Here is a 23,645-nt window from a genome sequence, read left to right on the forward strand (position 1 = left end):
CAATTACAGAAGCTAGAACTCCTACCTTCTGCTCCCCCAAACAGCCTTGACCCATATTTCTAGTGGGGGAGAAGTGATAGGGCTCTGAACTCCAGCTCCATCAGCACCCAGAGAGAGAGAGAAGGAAAAAGAGAGGGACATATGGAGGTAGTTATGTTGTCATGAGTGACTTAGAGGGGAAGAAAGGATTGGAGCAGAAAAAAAGGGGCTACTGGGAGTTGGGTGGTAGCGCAGTGGGTTAGCGCACATGGCACAAAGTACAAGGACTGGCATAAGGATCCTGGTTCCAGCCCCCAGCTCTTCACCTGTAGGGAGTCACTCCTTACTTTATTCTCAGTTGTGAGAAAAAAAATTCCTAAATATATGTGACACTAAGTTCAATACCAAAAATTTTAGAGCAAATGACATCTATTTGGCAATAACTTTTAATTTATTGCTTCATTTTGAAGGCAGGTTTTGCACATGTTTTTTTAAAATTTAATTTATTTATAAAATAAAAAATATAAAATATTGACAAGACCTTACGATAGAGACAGACAAGTCCACACATTTCCCACCACCAGAGTTCCATGTCAAGTCCCCTCCACTGGAAGCTTTCCTATTCTTTTTTCAAATTTCTTTTATTTTTTTATCTTTCCTTTATTGGGGGGATTAATGTTTCACATTTGACAGTAAATACAATAGTTTATACATGCACAACACCTCCCAACTCTCCACACAACAATACAACCCCCACTAGGTCCTCTGTCATCCATTTCAGGACCTGTACTCTCCCTACCACCCACCCCAGAGTCTTTTACTTTGGTGCAATATACTGCACATGTATTTTTCCATTGCTCCCAGAATTATCTTTTTATCTTTTACTAGAGAGAGAGAGAGAGAAGAAGAAGAAGGAAGAGGAGGAGGAGGAGGAGGAGGAGGAGGAGGAGGAGGAGGAGGAGGAGGAGGAGGAGGAGGAGGAGGAGGAGGAGGAGAGTCACCATAGCACTACCCCACTGTCTGTGAAGCTTTCCCCAGGTGCTAATCTCAGTGTTCCCATGATCAGGTAGGGGCTCAAATCTAGGTCCTTGCACAGAAAAAGGTACTAACTGGTTGGCACTACTTTTGTCCTAGATGAACTTTTTTTAAAATTCATTTTTACATTACAGAATTACATGTCAACAAGTGTTTGAATCCATAAGCAGAATTCTGAATCTTCACTCTCCCCACTGTAATCCACCACAGTTCCCCTAAGGTTATAGACAAAGGCCAACTATCATCTGTCCACATTTATACATAGTAGCCCCCTTTTTAAAAAAAAATAGAAGCATTTTTCCTTTTTTAATTTTTATTTATTTATTTATTCCCTTTTGTTGCCCTTGTTGTTTTTTATTGTTGTAGTCGTTGTTGGACAGGACAGAGAGAAACGGAGAGAGGAGGGGAAGACAGAGAGGGATTACTGTATAGAAAAATAAATCATGTACTTTTAGGGTAGACTGATAATCAGCAAGAGTTCCCAATAGAGATTGTTGCCTAGTTTGATAAGCAGTCTGAATGTACTCAACAGTCTTGTTTCTGTGGTGCGTTGGAGTGTGGACATTTTTAGATTTATCTCCATCTTGAACAATTATCCTAAATCAATTTGATGCAACGAAGAATCACAGCTACTTTTTTAAAACTATTTTGGAAAACATATAAACCACATCTCTTCAGTGTTATATGAAAGTGGAAAAGCAACCTGCTTAAACAGCATGTACATCTGTGAATAGTGGGTAAGTAAATAATAGAACTGGGTATCTTAAAAATGGCTGCCTGTTCACTTATGTAAGTAGCTAAGGGAAGGTGTGACTTGGGATAGAATACACTGAAAAAAAAAGGAGAAAATGTATTGTTGTTTCCTATCTTCTTTACTTCTAACATTTCAGATTCTATAGTAACTACATGTTCAAATTCCTTAAACCAAGCATCCATCCCTTGGAATACAGCTCTGGTGAGCTTCCTCCCCAAGTAGGACCTTGCACTAATCCTTTACTTCATGTAAAAGCCATCTTTCACCCAACACTCAAATAATCATTTAAATATTTTTAAATTTTATTTATTTTAATGAGAATGGTTGAGATATGAGAGAGAGAGAGAGAAGAGCATTGCTTGGCTCTGGCTTATGTCAGTGGCAGGGGAGGGGGGTATTGAATTTGGGACTTTGGAACCTCAGGCATATACTATCTCACAAGCCCCACTCATTGAAATCTGTCATGTTTTCTGTATAAGTTATCCTGGGTTTTTCAGAGAACAACAACTGTTTGCATGCTATTTCTCTGTCTGGAAGTGAAGATTCCATGATAAATCTCATATCTGGTGAGAGTGGAAAGTGTTCTAGAACAGTTTTTGTACTCTCTTTGCCACTATTTTGCATGAGTCATTTCCATTTCCTGTGTCTCAGTGTCTCTAACAAAAAGGTAGACACTTGTGTACAGGGTGCTGTGAAGACATAATATGTGTCTCATCTACTTTACCACACTGGTATTCACGTATATACCTTTTTTTTTTAAATATTTAATCTATGAGGTTTATTTTAGCCTTTTAAGTTGCCATATAAGAGTTTTTTTTTTTATTTCTTTATTGGGGAATTAATGTTTTACATTCGACAGTAAATATAATAGTTTGTACATGCATAACATTTCTCAGTTTTCCACATAACAATACAACCCCCACTAGGTCCTCTGTCATCCTTCTTGGACCTGTATTCTTCCCCCTGCCCCCACACTGGTATTCATTATCAACTAAGGTGATGTATCTGAAATCTTTTTGCATAAATACAGAGCACAAACCCAGCTAGTTGTTGTGCTTCTTAATATGATCAGGCACTGATTTCAGTACACTCTATAACTTCCATCAGTAATAAAACAAAGAAGGTATTGTGAGTTATGACTGCAGAGGTTTCTGAGTGGGTGGAGTTCAATCTTTGGCACTCTATGTGCCTGACCAGTGATCTGTGACATTCCTTCTTTCCTTCCTTCCTTCCTTCCTTCCTTCCTTCCTTCCTTCCTTCCTTCCTTCCCCTTTCCTTCTTTCCTTCCTTCCTTCCCCTTTCCTTCTTTCCTTCCTTTCTTCTCCTTTCCTTCTTTCCTTCCTTTCTTCTCTTTCTTCTTCTTTCCTTCCTTCCTTCCTCCCTCCCTCCCTCCCTTCTTTCCTTCTTTCCTTTCTCTCTGTCTCTTCTTTCTCTTTCAGCATATGGTGGGTTAGGGGACTAAACCTGGCACTTCAAAGCTTCCAGCGTAAGTCTTTTTGTATAACCATTATGCTATCTCCCCTACCCCAATAAATCTTTTTTTTTTTTTTTAATATTTTACTTATTTATTTCCTTTTGTTGCCCTTGTTGTTTTATTGTTGTAGTTATTGCTGTTATTGGTGTTGTCGTTGTTGGATAGGACAGAGAGAAAGGGAGAGAGGAGGTGAAGACAGACAGCGGGAGAGAAAGAGAGACACCTGCAGACCTGTTTCACCATCTGTGAAGCGACTCCCCTGCAGGTGGGGAGCCAGGGGCTGGAACTGGAATCCTTACACCAGTCCTTGCACTTTGTGCCACGTGCGCTTAACCCACTGCGCTACCGCCCAACTCCCAATAAATCTTTTTTTATTAGTGATTTAATAATTATTGACAAAAAATGTAGGATAAGAAGAGTATAATTCCACACAGTTCCCACCACCAGAACTCCATATCCTATACCCTCCACCAGAAAGTTCCCTATTCTTTATTCCTTTGGGAATATGGAACAAAGGTTTCTTTGGGGTGTAGAAGGTGGAAGATCTGGCTTCTGTAATTGCTTCTCCACTGAACATGGATGTTGACAGGTCAATACATACCCCCAGCCTGTTTCTACCTTTTCCTGAAGGGATAGGACTCTGGGGAGGGGGGTTCCAGGACCTATTGGTGGGGCTGTCTGCCCAGGGAAGTCAGGTTAGCATCATGGAATCATCTGTAACTCGGTGGATGAAAAGCATTAAGATATAAAGCAGAATAAATAGTTTAATAGTCAGGAACCTAAAGGTAAGAACAGAGACGATGGCCGTAAGGCCCTTCTTGTAATAAGCTAGGAAGTCTATTTTAGGCATATTCCAAGAGGCCCACGAATTTACTGATTTTTGCCTGGGTCCAACAGCTAACATGCAGGAGGGCTAAAAGTATAGTCTGGGAAGTCGGTGTCAGAGGTGAGAATAAGACTAGAAAGCTGAATAAGGGTAGCAAGTCACTCCCAAATATGGAAAAAGTATATAAATACTATTAACAGTAAATCCCATTGATCTGACCTAGGGCCCATGTCTATTCATGTTTAGCACAGGAGCCTGTGTAACCTCTGCATCCCTGTCAGGCTGAGCTTGCAGACCATGGTCACAGCTTGGAACATTCCAGGCTGCATTCATTTCAAGTGAGGAGTGTGTTGATCCAGCCTCCCTTCAGAGAGTGGGGCAATCCCTACTATTGTTGTTCTACACTGAGGGAAAAGTTCTGTATCAGCCCACAAAAACGGTTATGATGTTGTTCCTGTACAAGTACTTCGCGCTAACTGTAGCATAGGAGCTCCATGATGTTGTTCCTGATGGAGATGACCAGTGATGGTGGACAGAGGGATCTATTAGAGGTCTAGGCCCATCATATCTATATGGCAATCCAAGGATTTCCTGACTAGGGGTCCAGATGGTGGGCCTGGTAGTGACCAAAATGGCCATTATGAAAGTGTGCTTGTCTCTTGCCCCTGTCCAGCTTTTGTAGTACTTATTTTATCTGATAAGGTTAGACTTATAGTGAAAAAAAAACTTTTTAATTTTATTAGTGATTTAATAATGACACTTTTCAAATGAAGTGACAAAGTCTTAGATGCTTTAAATGTCCATAATCAAAGGATGTAGTCACATAGCAAGTAGGTGGTGAGCTGGGATATGAACCTCGAGTGAACTGGTTCTGATGCCCGTCTCCTCACCATTGGATTATACTACCACCTATTTTGTATCTGTAAGTCAGTGCTTTCCATTTCATTTGAATTTATGAAACCTAACTTAACCTGTACCTAATACAGAATTCCTGAATCTAATTTACTAAATTTAGAGTGACTAATTCTACTTACTTTACTCTTAAATATTATATATCAGTGTCTTCCTTTTTAAAAAAATTTCTTTATCAGGGAATTAATGTTTTACAGTCAACAGTAAATACAATAGCTTGTACATGCATAATATTTCTCAGTTTTCCATATAACAATACAACCCCCACTAGGTCCTCTGTCATCCTTCTTGGACCTGTATTCTCACCACCCCACACCCACCCTAGAGTCTTTTACTTTGGTGCAATATGCCAATTCCAGTTCAGGTTCTACTTGTGTTTTCTCTTCTGATCTTGTTTTCAACTTCTGCCTGAGAGTGAGATCATCCCATATTCATCCTTCTGTTTCTGACTTATTTCACTTAACATGAATATTTCAAGGTCCATCCAAGATCGGCTGAAAATGGTGAAGTCACCATTTTTGATAGCTGAGTACTATTCCAATACACATATATACCACAACTTGCTCAGCCACTCATCTGTTGTTGAACACCTGGGTTGCTTCCAGGTTTTGGCTATTACAAATTGTGCTGCCAAGAACATATGTGGATACAGATCTTTTTGGATGGATGTGTTAGGTTCCTTAGGATATATCCCCAGGAGAGGAATTGCAGGGTCATAGGGTAGGTCCATTTCTAGCCTTCTGAGAGTTCTCCAGACTGTTCTCCACAGAGGTTGGACCAATTGACATTCCCACTGGTAGTGTAGGAGGGTTCCTTTGACCCCACAACCTCTCCAGCATTTGCTGCTGTTACCTTTTCTGATGTATGACATTCTCACAGGAGTGAAGTGATATTTCATTGTTGTCTTTATTTGCATTTATCTGACAATCAGAGACTTGGAACATTTTTTCATGTGTTTCTCAGTCTTTTGGATCTCTTCTGTGGTAAATATTCTGTTCATGTCTTCCCCTCACTTTTGAATGGGGTTATTTGTTGTCTTGTTGTTGAGATTTGTAAGTTCTTTATATATTCTGGTTATTAGTCTCTTGTCTGATGTATGGCATATAAAGATCTTCTCCCATTCTGTGAGGGGTCTGTTGGTTTGGGTAGTAGTTTCTTTACCTGTGCAGAAGCTTTTTAATTTGATGTTGTCCCACAGTTTATGTTTGTCTTAGTTTTCATTGTAATTGGATTCGTTTCACTGAAGATGTATTTAAAATTTATGTGGAAAAGAGTTCTGCCAATATTTTCCTCTAAGTATCTGATAGTTTGTAGTCTAACATCCAAGTCCTTGATCCACTTGGAATTTACTTTTGTATTTGGTGAAATATAGTGGTTCAGTTTCATTCTTCTGCATGTTTCAACCCATTGTTTCCAACTCCATTTGTTGAAGAAACTCTGCTTTCCCCATTTAATAGTCTGGGTACCTTTGTCAAAGATTAGATGTCCATAGGTATGGGGGCTTACTTCTGGGCCCTCAGTTCTATTCCACTGGTCAGTATGTCTATTCATGTTCCAGTACCAAGCAGTTTTGATGACAATGGCCCTATAAGACAATTTGAGATCTGGGAGTGTGATGCCTCTGGTTCTGTTCTTTCTTCTCAAGAGTGTTTTGGCAATTCTAGGTCTTTTCTGGTTCCAGATAAACATTTGTGGCATTTGTTCTATTCTCCTAAAAAATGTGGTTGGGATCTTGATGGGGATGGCATTAAATTTATAGATGGCTCTGGGTAGTATATTCATTTTGATGATGTTAATTCTTCCAACCCATGAGCATGGAATATCTTTCCACTTCTTTGTGTCTTTTTCAATTTCCTTGAGTAATGACTCATAATTTTCAGTATACAAGTCTTTCACTTCTTTGATCAGGTTTACTCCTAGATAGTTTCTTGTTTTTGTTGCTATAGTAAAAGGAATTGATTTCTGGATTTCAATTTCTTCTAACTTAGTGTTTGCGTAGAGGGATGCCACTGACTTTTGAATGTTAATTTTGTAGCCTGACACCTTACTGTATTGCCTGATAATATCCAAAAACTTCTTGCTGGATTCCTTAGGTTTTTTTTTTTTTTCAGACCTGCTTCACCGCCTGTGAAGTGACTCCCCTGCAGGTGGAGTGCCAGGGGCTTGAACCAGGATCCTCATGCCAGTACTTGTACTTTGTGCCACGTGCGCTTAACCCGCTGCGCTACCACCTGACTCCCCGGGGTTTTTCTATGTATATTATGTCATCTGCAAATTGACTTCTTCTCTTCCAACTTGTATTCTTTTAATTCCTTGCTCTTGCCTGATTGTTATAGCAAGAACTTCCAACACTATGTTGAATAGTGATGGTGATAATGGGCAGCCCTGTCTCGTACCTGATCTGAGGGGAAATGCTTACAGTTTTTCACCATTAAGTATGATGTTGCCTGTAGGTTTGCCATATATAGACTCCACTATCTTGAGGAATTTTCCATCTATTCCCATTTTTTTGTAGTATTTTGATCATAAAGGGATATTGTATTTTGTCAAAGGCTTTTTCTGCATCTATTGATATGACCATGTGGTTTTTGGTCTTGCTTTTATTGATATGGTGGATCACGTTGATTGATTTACATATATTAAACCAAGCTTGCATGCCCGGGATAAACCCCACTTAGTTATGATGAACAATATTTTTGATATACTGCTGTATCTGGTTGGCTAGAATTTTGTTCAATATTTTAGTATCTACGTTCATCAGAGATATTGGTCTGTAGTTTTCTTTTCTTGTTTGTGTCCCTGTGTGCTTTTGGTATCAAAGTGATGTTGGCTTCATAGAAGCTTTAAGGGAGTATTTCAGTGTCTTCAATCTTCTGGAAGACTTTTAAAAGTAGAGGAATTAGTTCTTCTTTGAAGGTTTTGTAGAATTCATTTGTAAAACCATCTGGTCTAGGACTTTTATTTTTGGGAAGCTTTCTGATAACTGTTTCAATTTCATTAGCTGTGATGGGCCTGTTAATGTTATCTACTTCCTCTTTACTTAGTTTTGGAAGTTGGTAGGTATCTAGGAAATGGTCCATTTCCTCCATGTTCTCTAGCTTGGTGGCATATAGTTGTTCATAGAAGCCTTGCATGATATATTGAATTTTTGTGGTTTCTACTGTGATATCTCCTCTTTCATTTAGTATCTGATTTATTTGGGTCTTCTCCCTTTTTTGTTTTGTGAGTCTGACTAAAGGTTTGTGGAATTTGTTCACTGTTTTGAAGAACCAACATTTACTTTATTTTTTAAAAGATTTATTTATTTAATAGAGAGAGGAGCAAAGCATTATTTTAACATATATAGCACTAGGAATAGAACCAAGGACCTTACTCATGCAGTCTTACACTCTACCACTGAGACATGTTCCCTATTGCTAAAAATTTAAACTTCCTTAAACATAAGATCCATTTCCTTAATCTCAGTGTAATCCCTAACACAGATGTATGTGTAGTCTTCCCTGTATGTTTGTGATGAGGAGAAATATAACCAGGAATACTTGTTGGGGCTTAAGTAAACTCATTAAGTCTAGCCATGTGGAAAAAAGTCTGGAGATGCCTGAAAACACTAAAAATGGACCTACTGTATGACCCAGCAACTTCTCTCTCTGGGATTTATTCAAAGGAAACAAAAACATCCATTCAAAGAGATTTGTGTACACGTACATTCATTGTAGAAAAATTCAGAATAGCCAAAACTTGGAAGCAAGCCAGATTTCCAACAACAGATGAGTGGCTAAGAGAGTTAGAATGAAATACTACTCAACTGTTATAAGGGATGAAGTCTTCTCTTTGTCATTTTGGAAGAAACTTCAAGGCATCATTTTTAGTGAGATAAGCCAAAAAGAGGACAAATACCAGATGGTATCACTTCTAGGTAGGACTTCAGAAACAAGGACAGAAAAGAAAAACACAAAGTGAAACTTGAACTGAGTTTGGTGTATTGCACTAAAGCAAAGGGCTCTGAGGAAGGACGTAGAGATAACATTGTGGTCCTGGTGCACGATAGTGGAAAATGATCTAAATTGAAGGTGAGTTTTTCACAGATACCTATCATAGGGAGACGAGAAATTACACCCATGTACCAACAATTGTATTGTAAACCATTAACTCCTTAAGAAAATGATTTTTTTTTTTAAAAAGTGCCCACAAAACAGCTTATCCTCATCTGAATAACTAAGAGTTATATTTAATATTTATAAATGGCTGGTTACAGCTAAACAACCAAATATGCTAATGTTATGAAAGATAATTTTTAAAACTGCATGTGAATTTAAAAATGTTGTCAGGCACAGACTGAAAGAAGTTTATTTTTGTGTGCTATAGATGCAATTGGAATCATATTTCAAAAAAGTACCTATGCTAAGGAAATAGCATAATGGTTATGCAAAATCTCTTTCATGCCTGAGCAGCAAAGATCCCAGGTTCAGTCCCCAGTACCACCACACAATAAGAGCTGAGCAGTGGTCTAATAAAAATTTAAAAAAAACAAAACACCTAAACTACATGACTAATATCAGAAATCTGAAAATAATGTACTGAATAATTTAGTTGTTTTTAAGAGTTGTTATTGGTTTCTATTGGCATAGTAGATTCAGACCAAATATTTATATTTCTATTATGCAGATGATGTGTAATTATTCCTTCAGTGTATCCTATCCTGAACTGGAAGATAATATATAATGTGTGCCTGTGAAGACTAAATAAATTTGACCACTCTTGAGCAAGAAGATAGTATCCCAAGAATGGAACTTAAAAAGAGGGAGAATGAGGAGGAGAAAGAGAAAAGAGAAAGGAAACAGGAAATAGGAGAGGCAGAATGACTGGGAAACACAGAGAGTATCTGCTATCTGTATACTCTCTGTCTTCTTGCCCTCTGTGACCACAGCAAAACACTGGGGAGACAATGTGAACATAGAACCTTTTTTTTTAGCCTATGGAAGTGAGTAATTCAACCTAATATATATATATATACCTCATGCCGGCAGTCACCTTCCACTTTTTTTTTTTTTAAGGAAATGTCAATACCAGAAAGATTCTGCCCATAATGTTTAATAATCTTTCAAGAAAAAAAAATCAATCTTGGGGCGGTAGTTATTAAGAACATCATTTGCTAAATATAATTCAATATCTAGGGAACAACTTGTAGGTGTTTTTCTTTCTCTCTTTTTTCTTTCTCTTTTTGGTAGGTATTTTTATAATGCTAACCTCTAAGAAAAAACTATAAAATTATGTAGGATGGGGAGTCGGGCGTAGCTCAGTGGGTTAAGCGCAGGTGGCGCAAAGCACAAAGATCGGCATAAGGATCCTGGTTCGAGCCCCTGGCTCCCCACCTGCAGGGGAGTCGACTCACAGGTGGTGAAGCAGGTCTGCAGGTGTCTCTCTTTCTCTCCCCCTCTCTGTCTTCCTCTCCTCTCTCCATTTCTCTCTGTCCTATCCAACAACAATGACAGCAATAACAACAACAACGATAAACAAGAAGGGCAACAAAAGGGAAAATAAATAAATAAATAAATGTAAAAAAATTTTTTAAAAAATTATGTAGGATGAGACCTGTCTTCTGTGAGACAGATTCTGAGAAAGCTATGAACATTCAAGTCTTATCAGGGTAGCTGCCTTATTGGCTTGTTTCCTTATCCACTTGCATGGTGACCAATAGAAAGTGAAAATCACTAAAAGGATAACAAGAGCCGGACCAGGAAAGGAAACCAAGTAGCAAACGTGGTTAACAATGTCAAGAGTAGGAGTTCTGAGGTCATGGTTTACTATGGCTTGGCAAAACAAAACAAAACTGTTAGCAGAAGGTACGAATTTGAACTATGAATGGCCAAAGCCTTATTCTAAAGAGTTGGTAAAACTTTTGTATTTTCTACAATGTCATGAACCCTGGCTGATACTGTGCATTCAGGTTTTGGAGAATACGTATATTTTGTAACAGTAAAGGCAGAAATAGTTCATCTGCCTTCATTTCTGGTCTGAAAGAATTGTCTCAGACTCTTTTTCTCCATGGTCCCACTCAGCAGGTAGCTTTCTGACGTTGAAATATATCTCTTTTTTAAGACAATGGTGGGAAGGAATGACAAAGTTTTCTTTTCTATTCTTTTTAATATTATCGTTAATTAATGGTTGCATTTTATTTTATTTTTTCAAGCTTTTACCATGTGACTATTTAGGTTAAAACTTATACCTAAAAAATCTAATGAAGTTAATCTTCAAAATTAAATTTCTTGGACACAGCTAGATATTTCTGAATTAGATAATCTAAAACATTTGACCAGGGTAAAAGTAAGACAAAATAAGACATCTGAGTAGAATTCTTTTTTTTTCCTCCAGAGTACTATTCATCTTTGGCTTCTGGTAGTATGGGGGATTGAACCTGAGACTTTGGAGCCTTAGGTATGAGTTTCTTTGCATGATCATTATGCTATCTCTCTCACTCTGGTTTTCCTTTTTTTTTTTTTTTCTAATGGTTTCTCTATGCCACACTGGTATAATTAACAACAAGTAGGTTCTTGTAGCAGATGAAAAAAAAAATTGCAGTTACTCTATGATTGGAGCTAAACAATGAGCAAAATATCACAGATGATAAAGGAAGTTAAACTGTTTCAACCCCAAACATCTGACTTTGAAAACCATTTGTATGAGACATAAAAGTCGAGGTTCTATCTATGATTTAAAAAATATTTTATTTACTTTTTTTTTTTTTTAATAAGAGAGATAATAGAGAGAAATGCCCAGTGAGAAAGACCAGAGCATCACTCAGCTCTGGTTTATGGTGGTATTGGGAGTTGAACTTGGGACCTTTGGTGCCTCAGGCATGAATGAAAGTCTCCTTGCATTACTGCTATCTCCCCAGACTTAGGATTTATGCTAATTTGCCTTAACATTAAGTAGAGACTATTATCCAGTATTATTATTTTAATTGTGTTCCTATTTTGTGACAGGCATTGTGTATACAATGTCTGGAAATTAAAATTGAACAAGACGTGTAAATACATAGACTAATTTTGTGATGGATTGTCATATCTTCTACAGCTCACATTGCTGGCAAAAGAGAAATTCCTGCTCATGGAGCTAGTTAAGTCCCCTCTGAGCTAACGGTGGAGGAAATATAGTGCACTTTCCTCTTGGCCAGGAGAAGAAAGGGAATTCCAAACCCAAGCTGCTGGAGTATGAATTGAGTCATAGGGAGAGGCAGCAGGTATGTCTGCTCAGGACAATCAGGTAGAGGGGTATCACTGGTGGCATATGAAATAGGGAAACAATAAATTAAGAAAAGTATAGTTGTCATGGCAATGAGGCAAAACTGAGCAGGAGAACGGAAGATCAAGTAAGAGTCTAGGTCCTAAATTAAGGCAGTTGTAATGAGACTGGAAAGTAAAAGACAGGTTTAGAATGATTTGGCAGTTAGAATTAGTAGGGCTTGGTGACAGATTGTGTTTGGGGGCGAGAGAGGGAGGAACTAGCATAACTCCCAAATTACTGGCTTTGGAACATAGGGATCTTTTATTATATCTTTCTCGAAACCATTATACATTATTCATGGTGAAATTAAAGATGTGCCCGCCTTGTGAAACATCATTAGCTTCTGACTTAGGGAATCCCTGGATGAGAAATCCATCCCCATTTACCCCCCACTCTTATTTTTCCTCTATATTTTGTGCTTTTCTCAGGAAGTTGTGAGATCAGGTTCCAGGTTAAAACACACACAAACACACACATACACACACACACGAACACACATATATTATGTATATATACATGCATACATGTGTAACTAATACATACTTATTGTCCTTGAGAAAGAATTATGAAAGCCATAAGATATAATTAGTCAGTTTGGGAACCTTTGGACTATGTGTCCATGGCATTATCTGTATTCTCTGGGTATAGCTCTACCTGGTCTTCATAAGGCAAAGAAACTGGCTTTTAGTAGCAGAAACACGAACACTCAGTAAGTTTAAAGATAAACAGAGATTTGTACTTGAAATTTAGATGTGGATTAGCAAAATTACACTTGGACTTTTTCAACTGGATTAGAAAAAAAAAGCAAACATGTATTATTCTAAATAGACACTGCATTTTCTTTCCCTTTTTTAAAATATTGCTTTCTATTATTTTTTACTTAAATATTTTATTATCTTTATTTATTGGATAAAGACAGCCAGAAATAGACAGAAAAGGGGGTGATAGAGAGGGAGAGACAGAAAGATACCTACAGCCCTGCTTCACCACTCAAGAAGCTTTGCCCCTGCAGGTGGGGACTACGGGCTCGAACCCGGGTCCTTGTGCATTATAACATGTGTGCTCAACCAGGTGCACCATCACCCAGCCCCTTCATTCTCTTTTTCTGAACACTGAATTTTTATGTTAAGGATGTTTGAGGTCTAGTAAGTTGTTGGTATGCATGAGACCCCTTCTGTTTCATTTGGTTTAAATCCCCCCTGCTTAACACTATTCTATTTACATAACCACTTCATTCTATTTACATAACCGCTGTTAACAAGCACCACCCTCCCTCCAGGGCATTGGTTCAATCCCCACTGTTTCATGATATGTTTTTGCTCCACCCCCTCTCCTTGTCACACCCTGATCCTCTCCTTGTCACACTCTGATTTTCACCAGTCACTTTTCTCTCCACCCTCTCTATGTCACATCCTGTTTCCACCCTACTTGGCAAGTATATATAAAGACAGCATTGTGAGTTTTAGAGTACTTGAGTTTAGCTTAGCTCGTCTTAGATTGTGCTGCGTCCTGCATGAATAAAGAGATACTGCCTACAGCTCAACCATGAGTCCCTGGTCGTCTGTTACCCGCCCGGGCCCGTGAAGCCAGCCCGGCAAAAACAACATAACCCGTCAAAAATAACAGTAAGTCTACATGAGGACTGAGGAGACAGAATGCTTAAGCAAAAGATTTTCATGCCTTAGTCTCTGAGCTCCCAGGCTCAATCTCCACAACACCATAGACCGGAGTTTGTCTGTGCTCAGGTCTCTCTGTGTCTTTCTTTATGTATCTCTTTTTCATTAAAATAAACAAATATTCTTAAAATAAAAAGTTTACACAAATATTTTTTCTCCAATTTTTCTTAGGGTATCATATGGCTTTCATGCCTTACCACTTGGTGGACTTCAGACAGTCATTCTAATACAGTGGTTAGCAAGCTAAGCTCTAGAATTAGATTGAGTTCAAACAGTGGTTCTCCCACTTATGGCTTTGAACACTTCATCAATTCCTTTTATCTTGTTACAGGCACACATATACATGAGACTAATAATATCAGCAAGCTCTTTGTGTAGAGCTGATCCCAATAGAGCAATACTATATTGGACTTGAACATAATCAAATTTGGTGTTTCTCAGATTTTATTGTGTGTTAGAATGACCTGAAAGGATATATATTCAAAAATATATAATATTCAAAATATATATATATATATCTCCAAAATTTTGGAGCTCACCCGCCAGAATTTCTATCTCAGCAGACAGTGAATAAGAATTTGCATTTCTTTTATCTGGAACCAGAAAAGACCTAAAATTGCCAAAACAATCTTGAGAAAAAAGAACAGAATTGGAGGCATCACACTCCCAGACCTCAAATTGTATTATAGGGCCATTGTCATCAAAACTGCTTGGTACTGGAACATGAATAGACACACTGACCAGTGGAATAGAATTGAGAGCCCAGAAGTGAGCCCCCACACCTATGGACATCTAATCTTTGACAAAGGGGCCCAGACTATTAAATGGGGAAAGCAGAGTCTCTTCAACAAATGGTGTTGGAAATAATGGGTTGAAACATGCAGAAGACTGAAACTGAACCACTATATTTCACCAAATACAAAAGTAAATCCAAGTGGATCAAGGACTTGGATATTAGACCACAAACTATCAGATACTTAGAGGAAAATATTGGCAGAACTCTTTTCCGCATAAATTTTACAGACATTTTCAGTGAAACTAATCCAATTACAAAGAAGACTAAGGCAAGTATAAACCTATGGGACTACATCAAAGTAAAAAGCTTTGTAAAGCAAAAGAAACCATACTCAAACCAAGAGACCCCTCACAGAATGGGAGATGTTTATATGCCATACATCAGACAAGAGTTTACTAACCAACATATATAAAGAGCTTGCCAAACTCAACAACAAGACAACAAGTAACCCCATCCAAAAATGGGGGGAGGACTTGGACAGAATATTCACCACAGAAGAGATCCGAAAGGCTGAGAAACACATGAAAAAATGCTCCAAGTCTCTGATTGTCAGTGAAATGCAAATAAAGACAACAATGAGATACCACTTCACTCCTGTGAGAATGTCATACATCAGAAAAGATAAAAGCAGCAAATGCTGGAGAGGGTGTGGGGTCAAAGGAACCCTCCTACACTGCTGGTGGGAATGCAAATTGGTCCAACCTCTATGGAGAACAGTCTGGAGAACTCTCAGAAGGCTAGAAATGGACCTACCCTATGTATGATCCTGCAATTCCTCTCCTGGGGATGTAACCTAAGGAACCCAACACATCCATCCAAAAAGATCTGTGTACACATATGTTCTTGGCAGCACAATTTGTAATAGCCAAAACCTGGAAGCAACCCAGGTGTTCAGCAACAGATGAGTGGCTGAGCAAGTTGTGGTATATATACACAATGGAATACTACTCAGCTATAAAAAATGGTGACTTCACCATTTTCAGCTGATCTTGGATAGACCTTGAAAAATTCATGTTAAGTGAAATAAGTCAGAAACAGAAGGATGAATATGGGATGATCTCACTCTCAGGCAGAAGTTGAAAAACAAGATCAGAAGAAACACACACACACACACACACACACACACACACACACACACACACACACACACGTAGAACCTGAAATGGAATTGGCATATCGCACCAAAGTAAAAGACTCTGTCTTTTGTGTCTGATGGTAGCATGCCAGACTTGCATACCTGAGGCTCCAGAGGTTCCAGATTCAACTGCAGTACCACATATGCCAGAACCGAACAATGTTATGGTCTTTCTCTCATGAAGATAAGTATTTTTTTCTCTTTTCCCCTCTCCGTACCTCCCACTCCCCTCTCAATTTCTCTGTCTCTATACAATAATAAAAACAAAGTCATATTTTTAAAAAAGGTATTGACTATAGCACAATGTAAGTATAGTCTTGTGTTGCTTGCATAATTATTCTTGCAATTTATTGCTGGAAAAGTCATCTTTGTTCTCTGTATTTAATAAAGAGATCTGTAACCAAATTGATATTTTCTGAACAAATAAACTTTTTAATTTTTTTTTTTTTTACCAGAAGTGTACACTGCTCAGCTCTTGCTTACATTGGTGCTGGGGACTGAACCTGAAACCTTGGAGCCTCAGGCATGAAATTCGTTGCATAATCATTATGCTATCTCCCAGACTGACATATAAACTTATTTAAAAACAACTCTGTACATTCAATGATCATAGTAATAGTGATATGAATTACAGTTAAAACTTTTAAATTGTATATACTTCTCCTCCTCCTTCTCTTCTTCAATATAGAGAGAGTGAGGTAGAAAAAGAGCAAAAAGGACTACAGCACCAAAATCTCCTTCAGTGCAGTGGGAGCCAGGCTTGAACCTGGGCTGTGCATATGGCAAGCTATACAAACATCCCCAGCACTTATTTTTTATAGTACTAAAGTGATAGAACCACTAATCCAATTTAAAGTTCTAGTTTATTACTTAGGGTTTCCCACCCCCAAGCCTAGGAAATAGTTTACTTGGAGGATTTTTTTTTCCCTTGGAGGATTTTACAATGCTGAATCAAATAAATTTAATCGGACTCAGATGACCCTAACCTTGACCATTTGAGGTTTCATAAAAATAATTTGAAATGTAGTGTATATATTATCTCCTTAAAAACTCTCAGATAATGTTTTCCTCATGAGACTATTAGAAAACTTATCTCATTATACTGTCAAGATACAAAATTAACCCTGAGGCCAGAGGCATGAATTGGCCATGCATTCAAAATTTGATCACATTAAATAATACATTTTGAAAATAAACATATGTTTTTATTTGAATCACATCAGCATTTTTGGCAACAAAATTTAAACTCCAAGATAGCCATTTGCACTTAGGTCTTTGCATTTTGGGTTTTTAGAGTTTTGGTTCAAAGAAGTTATAGTCAGTAAGCTGAACTTCTCATGGACATTCCCAGTCAGCTAAAGAAACAAAGAAGCAATATTTTTTTCCCTGTGAGGTTGATTTCCACCTATCCGTCAGCTTTTCTTTGATGACTGAACAACTATCAGATAAGGACACTCTAACTAATGGTTCAGTTCAAAATTTAGATTCTTACTTGGCCACTAAGTTTGAGTTATCATTAAAAACCATCTGTGTAGCTTATGGAGAAAAAGCGCACATAAGTTGGTGGAGAGTGTAGTGACTTAAACTTACCAGTGTGAAATTATACCCCTGTAATATTACTATTTTGTTAAACTCTATGGAGTCACTAATACACTTGGATAGGGTGCTTGCTTTGTCATACACATGACCCAGGTTTGAGTCTGGCCCCCCATCATATTGAAGGAAGCTTCAGTGCTGTAAATTTTTTTCTCTCTGTTCCTTTATCTCTCTTTATCTTTGTCTTTATATCTGGGAAAAATAATATTATTTCATTGGTAGCTTTTGAATTTGTAAACACTCAAAAATTTCCACATTTAATTAATGGTGCTTGCTTCTCCACTTTACAGCATTTCAACTTATGAAAGATTTCACAGGGAAGGTCTACTTTTAGATAGCAAGAGTGAAACTAGGTTGTGTTTTTATATAAACATACGCATAACAGCTAACAAAAATGGAAGAACTCAGAAAGGGAGAGAATTTTCTATGTGCGTGCATAAAATACACATTATAAAATACCAATTAAGATTATTTTTTCAGGCACCAGGCGGTAGTGCAGCGGGTTAAGTGCACATGGCGTGAAAGGACTATAAGGATCCCGGTTTGAGCCCCAGGCTCCCCACCTGTGGGGGGAGGGTGGACTCACAAGGGATGAAGCAGGTCTGTAGGTGTCTATCTTTCTCTCCCCCTGTCTTCCCCTCTTCTCTCTGTCCTACCTAACAACAACAACAGCAATAGTAACAACAAAATGGGAAAAATGGCCTCCAGGAGCGATGGATTCGCTGTGCAAGCACTGAGTCCCAGTGATAACACTGGAAGGAAAAACGAAATAAGAAAAGAAAAAGATTATTTTTCCTAGTAAGATTTCTCAAGCACAAATGTCCATCTTGAAGCGAACTTGAGGAACTCACGTGACTAACAAGAAAACACTGGTATATATAAACCTGGAGAGTTTTGAACAATGAGATACTGATTTTATAATTATGAAGTTATATTCAAATTCTCACTTATTGTGTATACTCACATCCTTATGACTTGACAAGTTCATCAAAAAAAGAAACTCCTGTGAGAGATTTTCTCTCTGATCTTATTGTGGCTGCTCACAAATGTAGAGGAAAATGTATGATTGTGTGATGCAAGTGAGGGGTGGGAAGATGAGTCAGCTGGCAGTGACAGCTGTGTTCATGGGCCACAGGTGTTTCTTTGGCTGCCATATTTATAGAGGCAGAACTTTTCGGAGTCGCACACAGCTTTCCAGAGTTTTTTTTTTTTTTTTTCTTCCCCTGTAGCTCCTTTGCACCAACCACATCTACAGAAAAGATCCTAAATTATAGAGCTTTAAAGCTACAGAGTAGAGGAAGTCTGTTGAATTCCTCAGCTGTTTTAAGTCAGAGACCAGGACTTTACAGGTGCTGATTTATAATACATAGTAGTTTGGTGTGGTGTGCAGCCAAGAACATTGATTGCTTTCCCCCCCACCCCCCACCCCCCCGCTTGAGTCCTAAATTGCTTTAGCTATGTCATATAACTGCCTCTGCCTTCTTTTTATTAAAAAAATAATAATTATAACTAACCTGAACTGGAGTTGGTGTATTTTTTTTTGAATCATTTTTTGTTTGTTTTTTATTCCCTTTTGTTGCCCTGGTTGTTTTATTGTTGTAATTATTACTGATGTTATTTGTTATCGTTGTTGGATAGGACAGAGAGAAATGGAGAGAGGAGGGGAAGACAGAGAGGGGGAGAGAAAGACAGACACCTGCAGACCTGCTTCACCGCCTGTGAAGCGACTCCCCTGCAGGTGGGGAGCCGGGGGGCTCGAACCGGGATCCTTCCGCCGGTCCCTGCACTCTGCACCACATGCGCTTAACCCGCTGTGCCACCGCCCGACTCCCGGAGTTGGTGTATTGTACCAAAGTGGGGTGGGGGAGGAGAGAGTACAGGTCCAAAAAGGATGACAGGAGACCTAGTGGAGTTGTATTGTTATATGGAAAACTGAGAAATGTTATGCATGTACAAACTATTATATTTACTGTTGAATATTAAAGATTAATCCCCCAATAAAGAAATTCTTAAAAATAACTAAAACATTTTAAGTGTAAATTTAATTTTATGACTATGATTACTTATCCAGAGTAATACTCAGCTCTGGTTTTATGGTGGTGTCAGGGATTGAACCTGGGATCTTAAGCGTTTGAGACATTAGTGTCTTTTGCAAAGTCACTATCTCCTAGGCCCCACTGGCTTCTTTCTCTTTTACTGTCATTGTTAGCATTAAGTTAAAATATTTTTTCTTTCTCCATCTTTTAGAGAGAGAAGGAAAAGATACCATAGCACTACTCTACCATCCTTGGAACTTCTTCCAGTGTCACAGTGTCCCATGTGGTGCTAGGGTTTGACCTCAGGACCTCATGCATAGTATAAAGCATCTGTTTTAGCAGATAAATTCTCAGCCCTCTTCCCTCTTTTTCTTTCAAATTCATGATAGTTTTAACTATGAATGTGGGGCACTCTGAGACAAGACACCTGAGTGGATTATGTTTTTCAAGCCATTATTGGAATATTTGAGTTTTCTGGAGTTTGTAGGAATTTCAGATACTCCTGGGATGATTCTTTAGCAGCACATCTTCAACAAATACTGTAATGAAGCTAGTAGTTTCCAACTGCATGTTTACTCCTTGAAATGAAAATATTGCCTTATAATGCCATCATTCTCTAAGCCTTTTAAAGTGTGTGTTCCAGATATCTCCTTCTGATTAGAAACTTCTCTGTGAAATCATAGACTTTGAATTCAATGTATAGTTTATTCTTGTAAACACTGTGCAAAGGCATGCTTCTTGTGACTTGTTTTTTTAGAAGAGACACTTCTAGTAAAAGTATGAGACACTTTTGTAGTTTCATGTAATTTTGAAATAGTCCAATGTATATAGTTTATCAGAAGCTACTGAGGTTCATTGGTATTTTGCTCTTTGTGTGACCAGGAGTGGCTGAAAGTCACATTATTTCACCTTACCTCATTATCTAAAAAAGGTTTCTCCCACCCCAGTTACCCTATTGTCACCCAGTAGGTTGCATTTGTGACACTTAGAACAAACGGTTACTGTCCTGCTCATATTTTTATTTACTATTTATCCAGAGGCTTCTTAGATGAACAGTGGTCTGCTTTAAAGATGCAACTAGTTATAAAGACTACTATTCCATTTCTCACCATATCTTTAGGTTCCAGATCTACAGAATGCTATATAGAAGAATAATCATTTCCCTGGTTGCTTTTTGCTTTTTTTTTTTCTTTTTAGCTTATCAGTTTGAAGGGGTCACTAATAAAAAAGATTTATTGGGAGTTGGGCGGTAGCGCAGTGGGTTAAGTGCATGTGACACAAAAGCACAAGTACCGGCATAAGGATCCCAGTTCAAGCTCCCGGCTTCCCACCTGCCGGGGGAGTTGCTTCACAAGCAGTGAAGCAGGTTTGCAGGTGTCTATCTTTCTCTCCCCTTCTCTCTCCTTTTTTCTTTGTCCTATCCAACAACAATGATATCAATAACTACAACAATAATAACTACAACAATAAAACAAGGGCAACAAAAGGGAATAAATAAATATATTTTTAAAGTGCCTTTCAGAGACTAAGAATGAACTGGGAGATAGCTCACCCAGAAGAGCTCACACTTTATCATACATGAGGACTAAGCCACCACATGAAAGAACCATTCAAATGAGGGAGCTATATAAGCAGTGAGCAGTGGTGCCTCTTCTCTCTGTCTCTCTGTCTAAAAAAAAAAACAATAGTGGGGGTGACAAATAGTGAGGGGAGAGACAGAATTAAGCTATTTTAAGAGATCATTTTTGAACATAAAGTTGAAGGGATTAGGGATCAGATTATATCTAGTGTGGAGGAGGATTAAAGACTGTTACTTAATCAATTAATTACACCACACCTTAACACAGAAAGAGTATGTTTTGAACTGCCTGGAGGTGGTGTCTTAAAGGCATCAAGAAAAGGAGCTTAATAAAAACGTTTCTTTAAGAATTTGGCAGAATTAAACACACATTCCCCTAAAAAATAGTCATAAGTATTGAATTGGTCATACATGAGTTAGAGATAAAATGCAATTAGATGAGCTTTCGATTTAAAATTGATACTGTCTACCTAAGCCAATATGCAAGATCACCCACCACTATCCTCCAAGCAACCAAAGTAAATTCCTGAAGATTAATGCAAGCTTTTATTGCCTCTATCATGGGAAATTGGAATAGTCTCTTGAAAATTACCTTTCTTCAAGAGAAATTTGTTTTATTTTTTTTATTTTAAATATTTTATTTATTTATGAGAAAGATAGGAGGAGAGAGAGAAAGAACAAGAGATCACTCTGGTACATGTGCTGCCAGGGATTGAACTCAGGATCTCTTGCTTGGGATCCAGTGCTTTATCCACTGCACCACCTCCCGGACTACGAAATTTGTTTTCTTTTCTTTTTTTTTTTTTTTTAAGATATGGAACAGAATTTATTTAGTTTTGTGAGACTTTATTTTCACAAGAATACACACCTGTGGTACAGGAAGATCTCATTAAAGTTTTATAAGTGGCCCTAAGTTAAATATTTAGGTTGATTTTATGAAGCTTTCAGAAAATAGTTATTAGAATTTGCACTATGTGATCACAATCAAAATGATAAAGTAAAATAGAGATTTTCTTAGTATCCCTCACAACATGATCAAATTGAAATTTCCAGTCAAACATTCCTATGTAAGATCCATTTTGATTTCTCATTTTCTATTTTATACTTGGACACTTTTTCTGAATAGAGCTTACAAATAATTCTGGGCTGTCAACTTCCCATCTTAATACCACAAAGTCATTTATTTTACTTTGGCTATATATTTTTCATTACTTATAGTAAGATCCACTTATTAGTTATACTTTGTAAATGAAAAAAAATTGTCGAGAAAATTATGAATAACTTCAATGATCCTTACTAAATTCTAAGGAAGTCACTTTCCCAAAATAGTGATAGTTACTAGATAAACCCCATAAATGTCAAAATAGAAACTGAAAGAAAAGTGGGAAATCTATGCTAGGCATTGTGTGCTTTTCATAGTGCAACATAGGTAATACTTGATCATCAAAAGTCAATTAATAGGCTAACATTTATAAATGCACACTTTAATAAGTATGAAGTACATAAACAATTAGGTAAGCTTGTGGATAAGCTGACCAAGATACATAAATTAGGAGGTGCAAGTGTCCTCAATTTCCTATATTTCCTTTTTACAGAATATTTATTAAAGTTGCCTAATGTACAATTTGTCATTTTGGAAGTCCTTTATGATAGACTGTTCTTTTGTCTGATGACAAACAGAAGCCACAATGTCATTGATTATTCTGGGCCTCCACGTTGGATATATTCCATTTCTTCTTGAGACACAAGTTTCCTTCTGCATTTCTGAGGTAATGTTTTTAGTATTTCTGCAGTGTCTGGTGGGCCCGGATGCATCAACCAGTCAGATGCTTTACTTTCCTTAGAAATCTGTGAAACTCAAGAGTGAGATGGCAGTCCTGCTGCTCCCAAAACTTCTGACACGTTGGGTTTAGGATTGTCTCTTCTATCAGGAAGCCTTATTAATGGAGTATGTGGCTTGACTACCTGAACGACCCGGCTGGCAAACGCCATCTTGCTGCCCATCATGACCCCCCGAAAAGGGGCCCGAAATTTGTTTTCTAATATAAATAACAGTTTCTTACAGGAGTCGGGCGGTTAAGCGCATATGGCACAAAGAGCAAGGACCGGAGTAAGGATCTCAGTTTGAGCCCCCAGCTCCCCACCTGCAGGGGCCCCAGTCCCTTCATAGGCCGTGAAGCAGGTCTGCTGGCGTCTGTCTTTCTCTCCCCCTCTGTCTTCCCCTCCTCTCTCCATTTCTCTCTGTCCTATCCAGCAGCGAAAACATCAACAACAATAAAAACTACAAGGGCAACAAAAAGGAAAATAAATGAATATAATTTTAAAAATATATCAGTCTCTTACAAAGACAAAATTAGAACTTGTAAGATTTCAGCATTTTTTTCTTCTTCTTTTTCTTTTCTTCAATTCAATTCTCATTTTTTATCTTTTAAAATTTTGGTATTATCATTATTTATTGATTGGCCAAAGACATCCCGAAATTGAGAGGAAAGTGGGTGATAGAGAGGGAGAGAGACAGAGAGACACCTGCAATACTGCTTCACAACTCTTAAAACTTTCCCCC

General features: G+C 37.9%; 1 pseudogene; it reads right to left on the reverse strand.

Moving 5' to 3' along the window:
- Nucleotides 1–22,545: 22,545 nt before the first annotated feature.
- LOC103110947 (alpha-ketoglutarate dehydrogenase component 4-like) lies at nt 22,546–23,097 on the reverse strand (annotated as a pseudogene).
- Between the last annotated feature and the right edge of the window lie 548 nt (nt 23,098–23,645).

This window comes from Erinaceus europaeus, chromosome 1 (genome assembly GCF_950295315.1).
Source record: "Erinaceus europaeus chromosome 1, mEriEur2.1, whole genome shotgun sequence".
NCBI lineage: Eukaryota > Metazoa > Chordata > Mammalia > Eulipotyphla > Erinaceidae > Erinaceus > Erinaceus europaeus.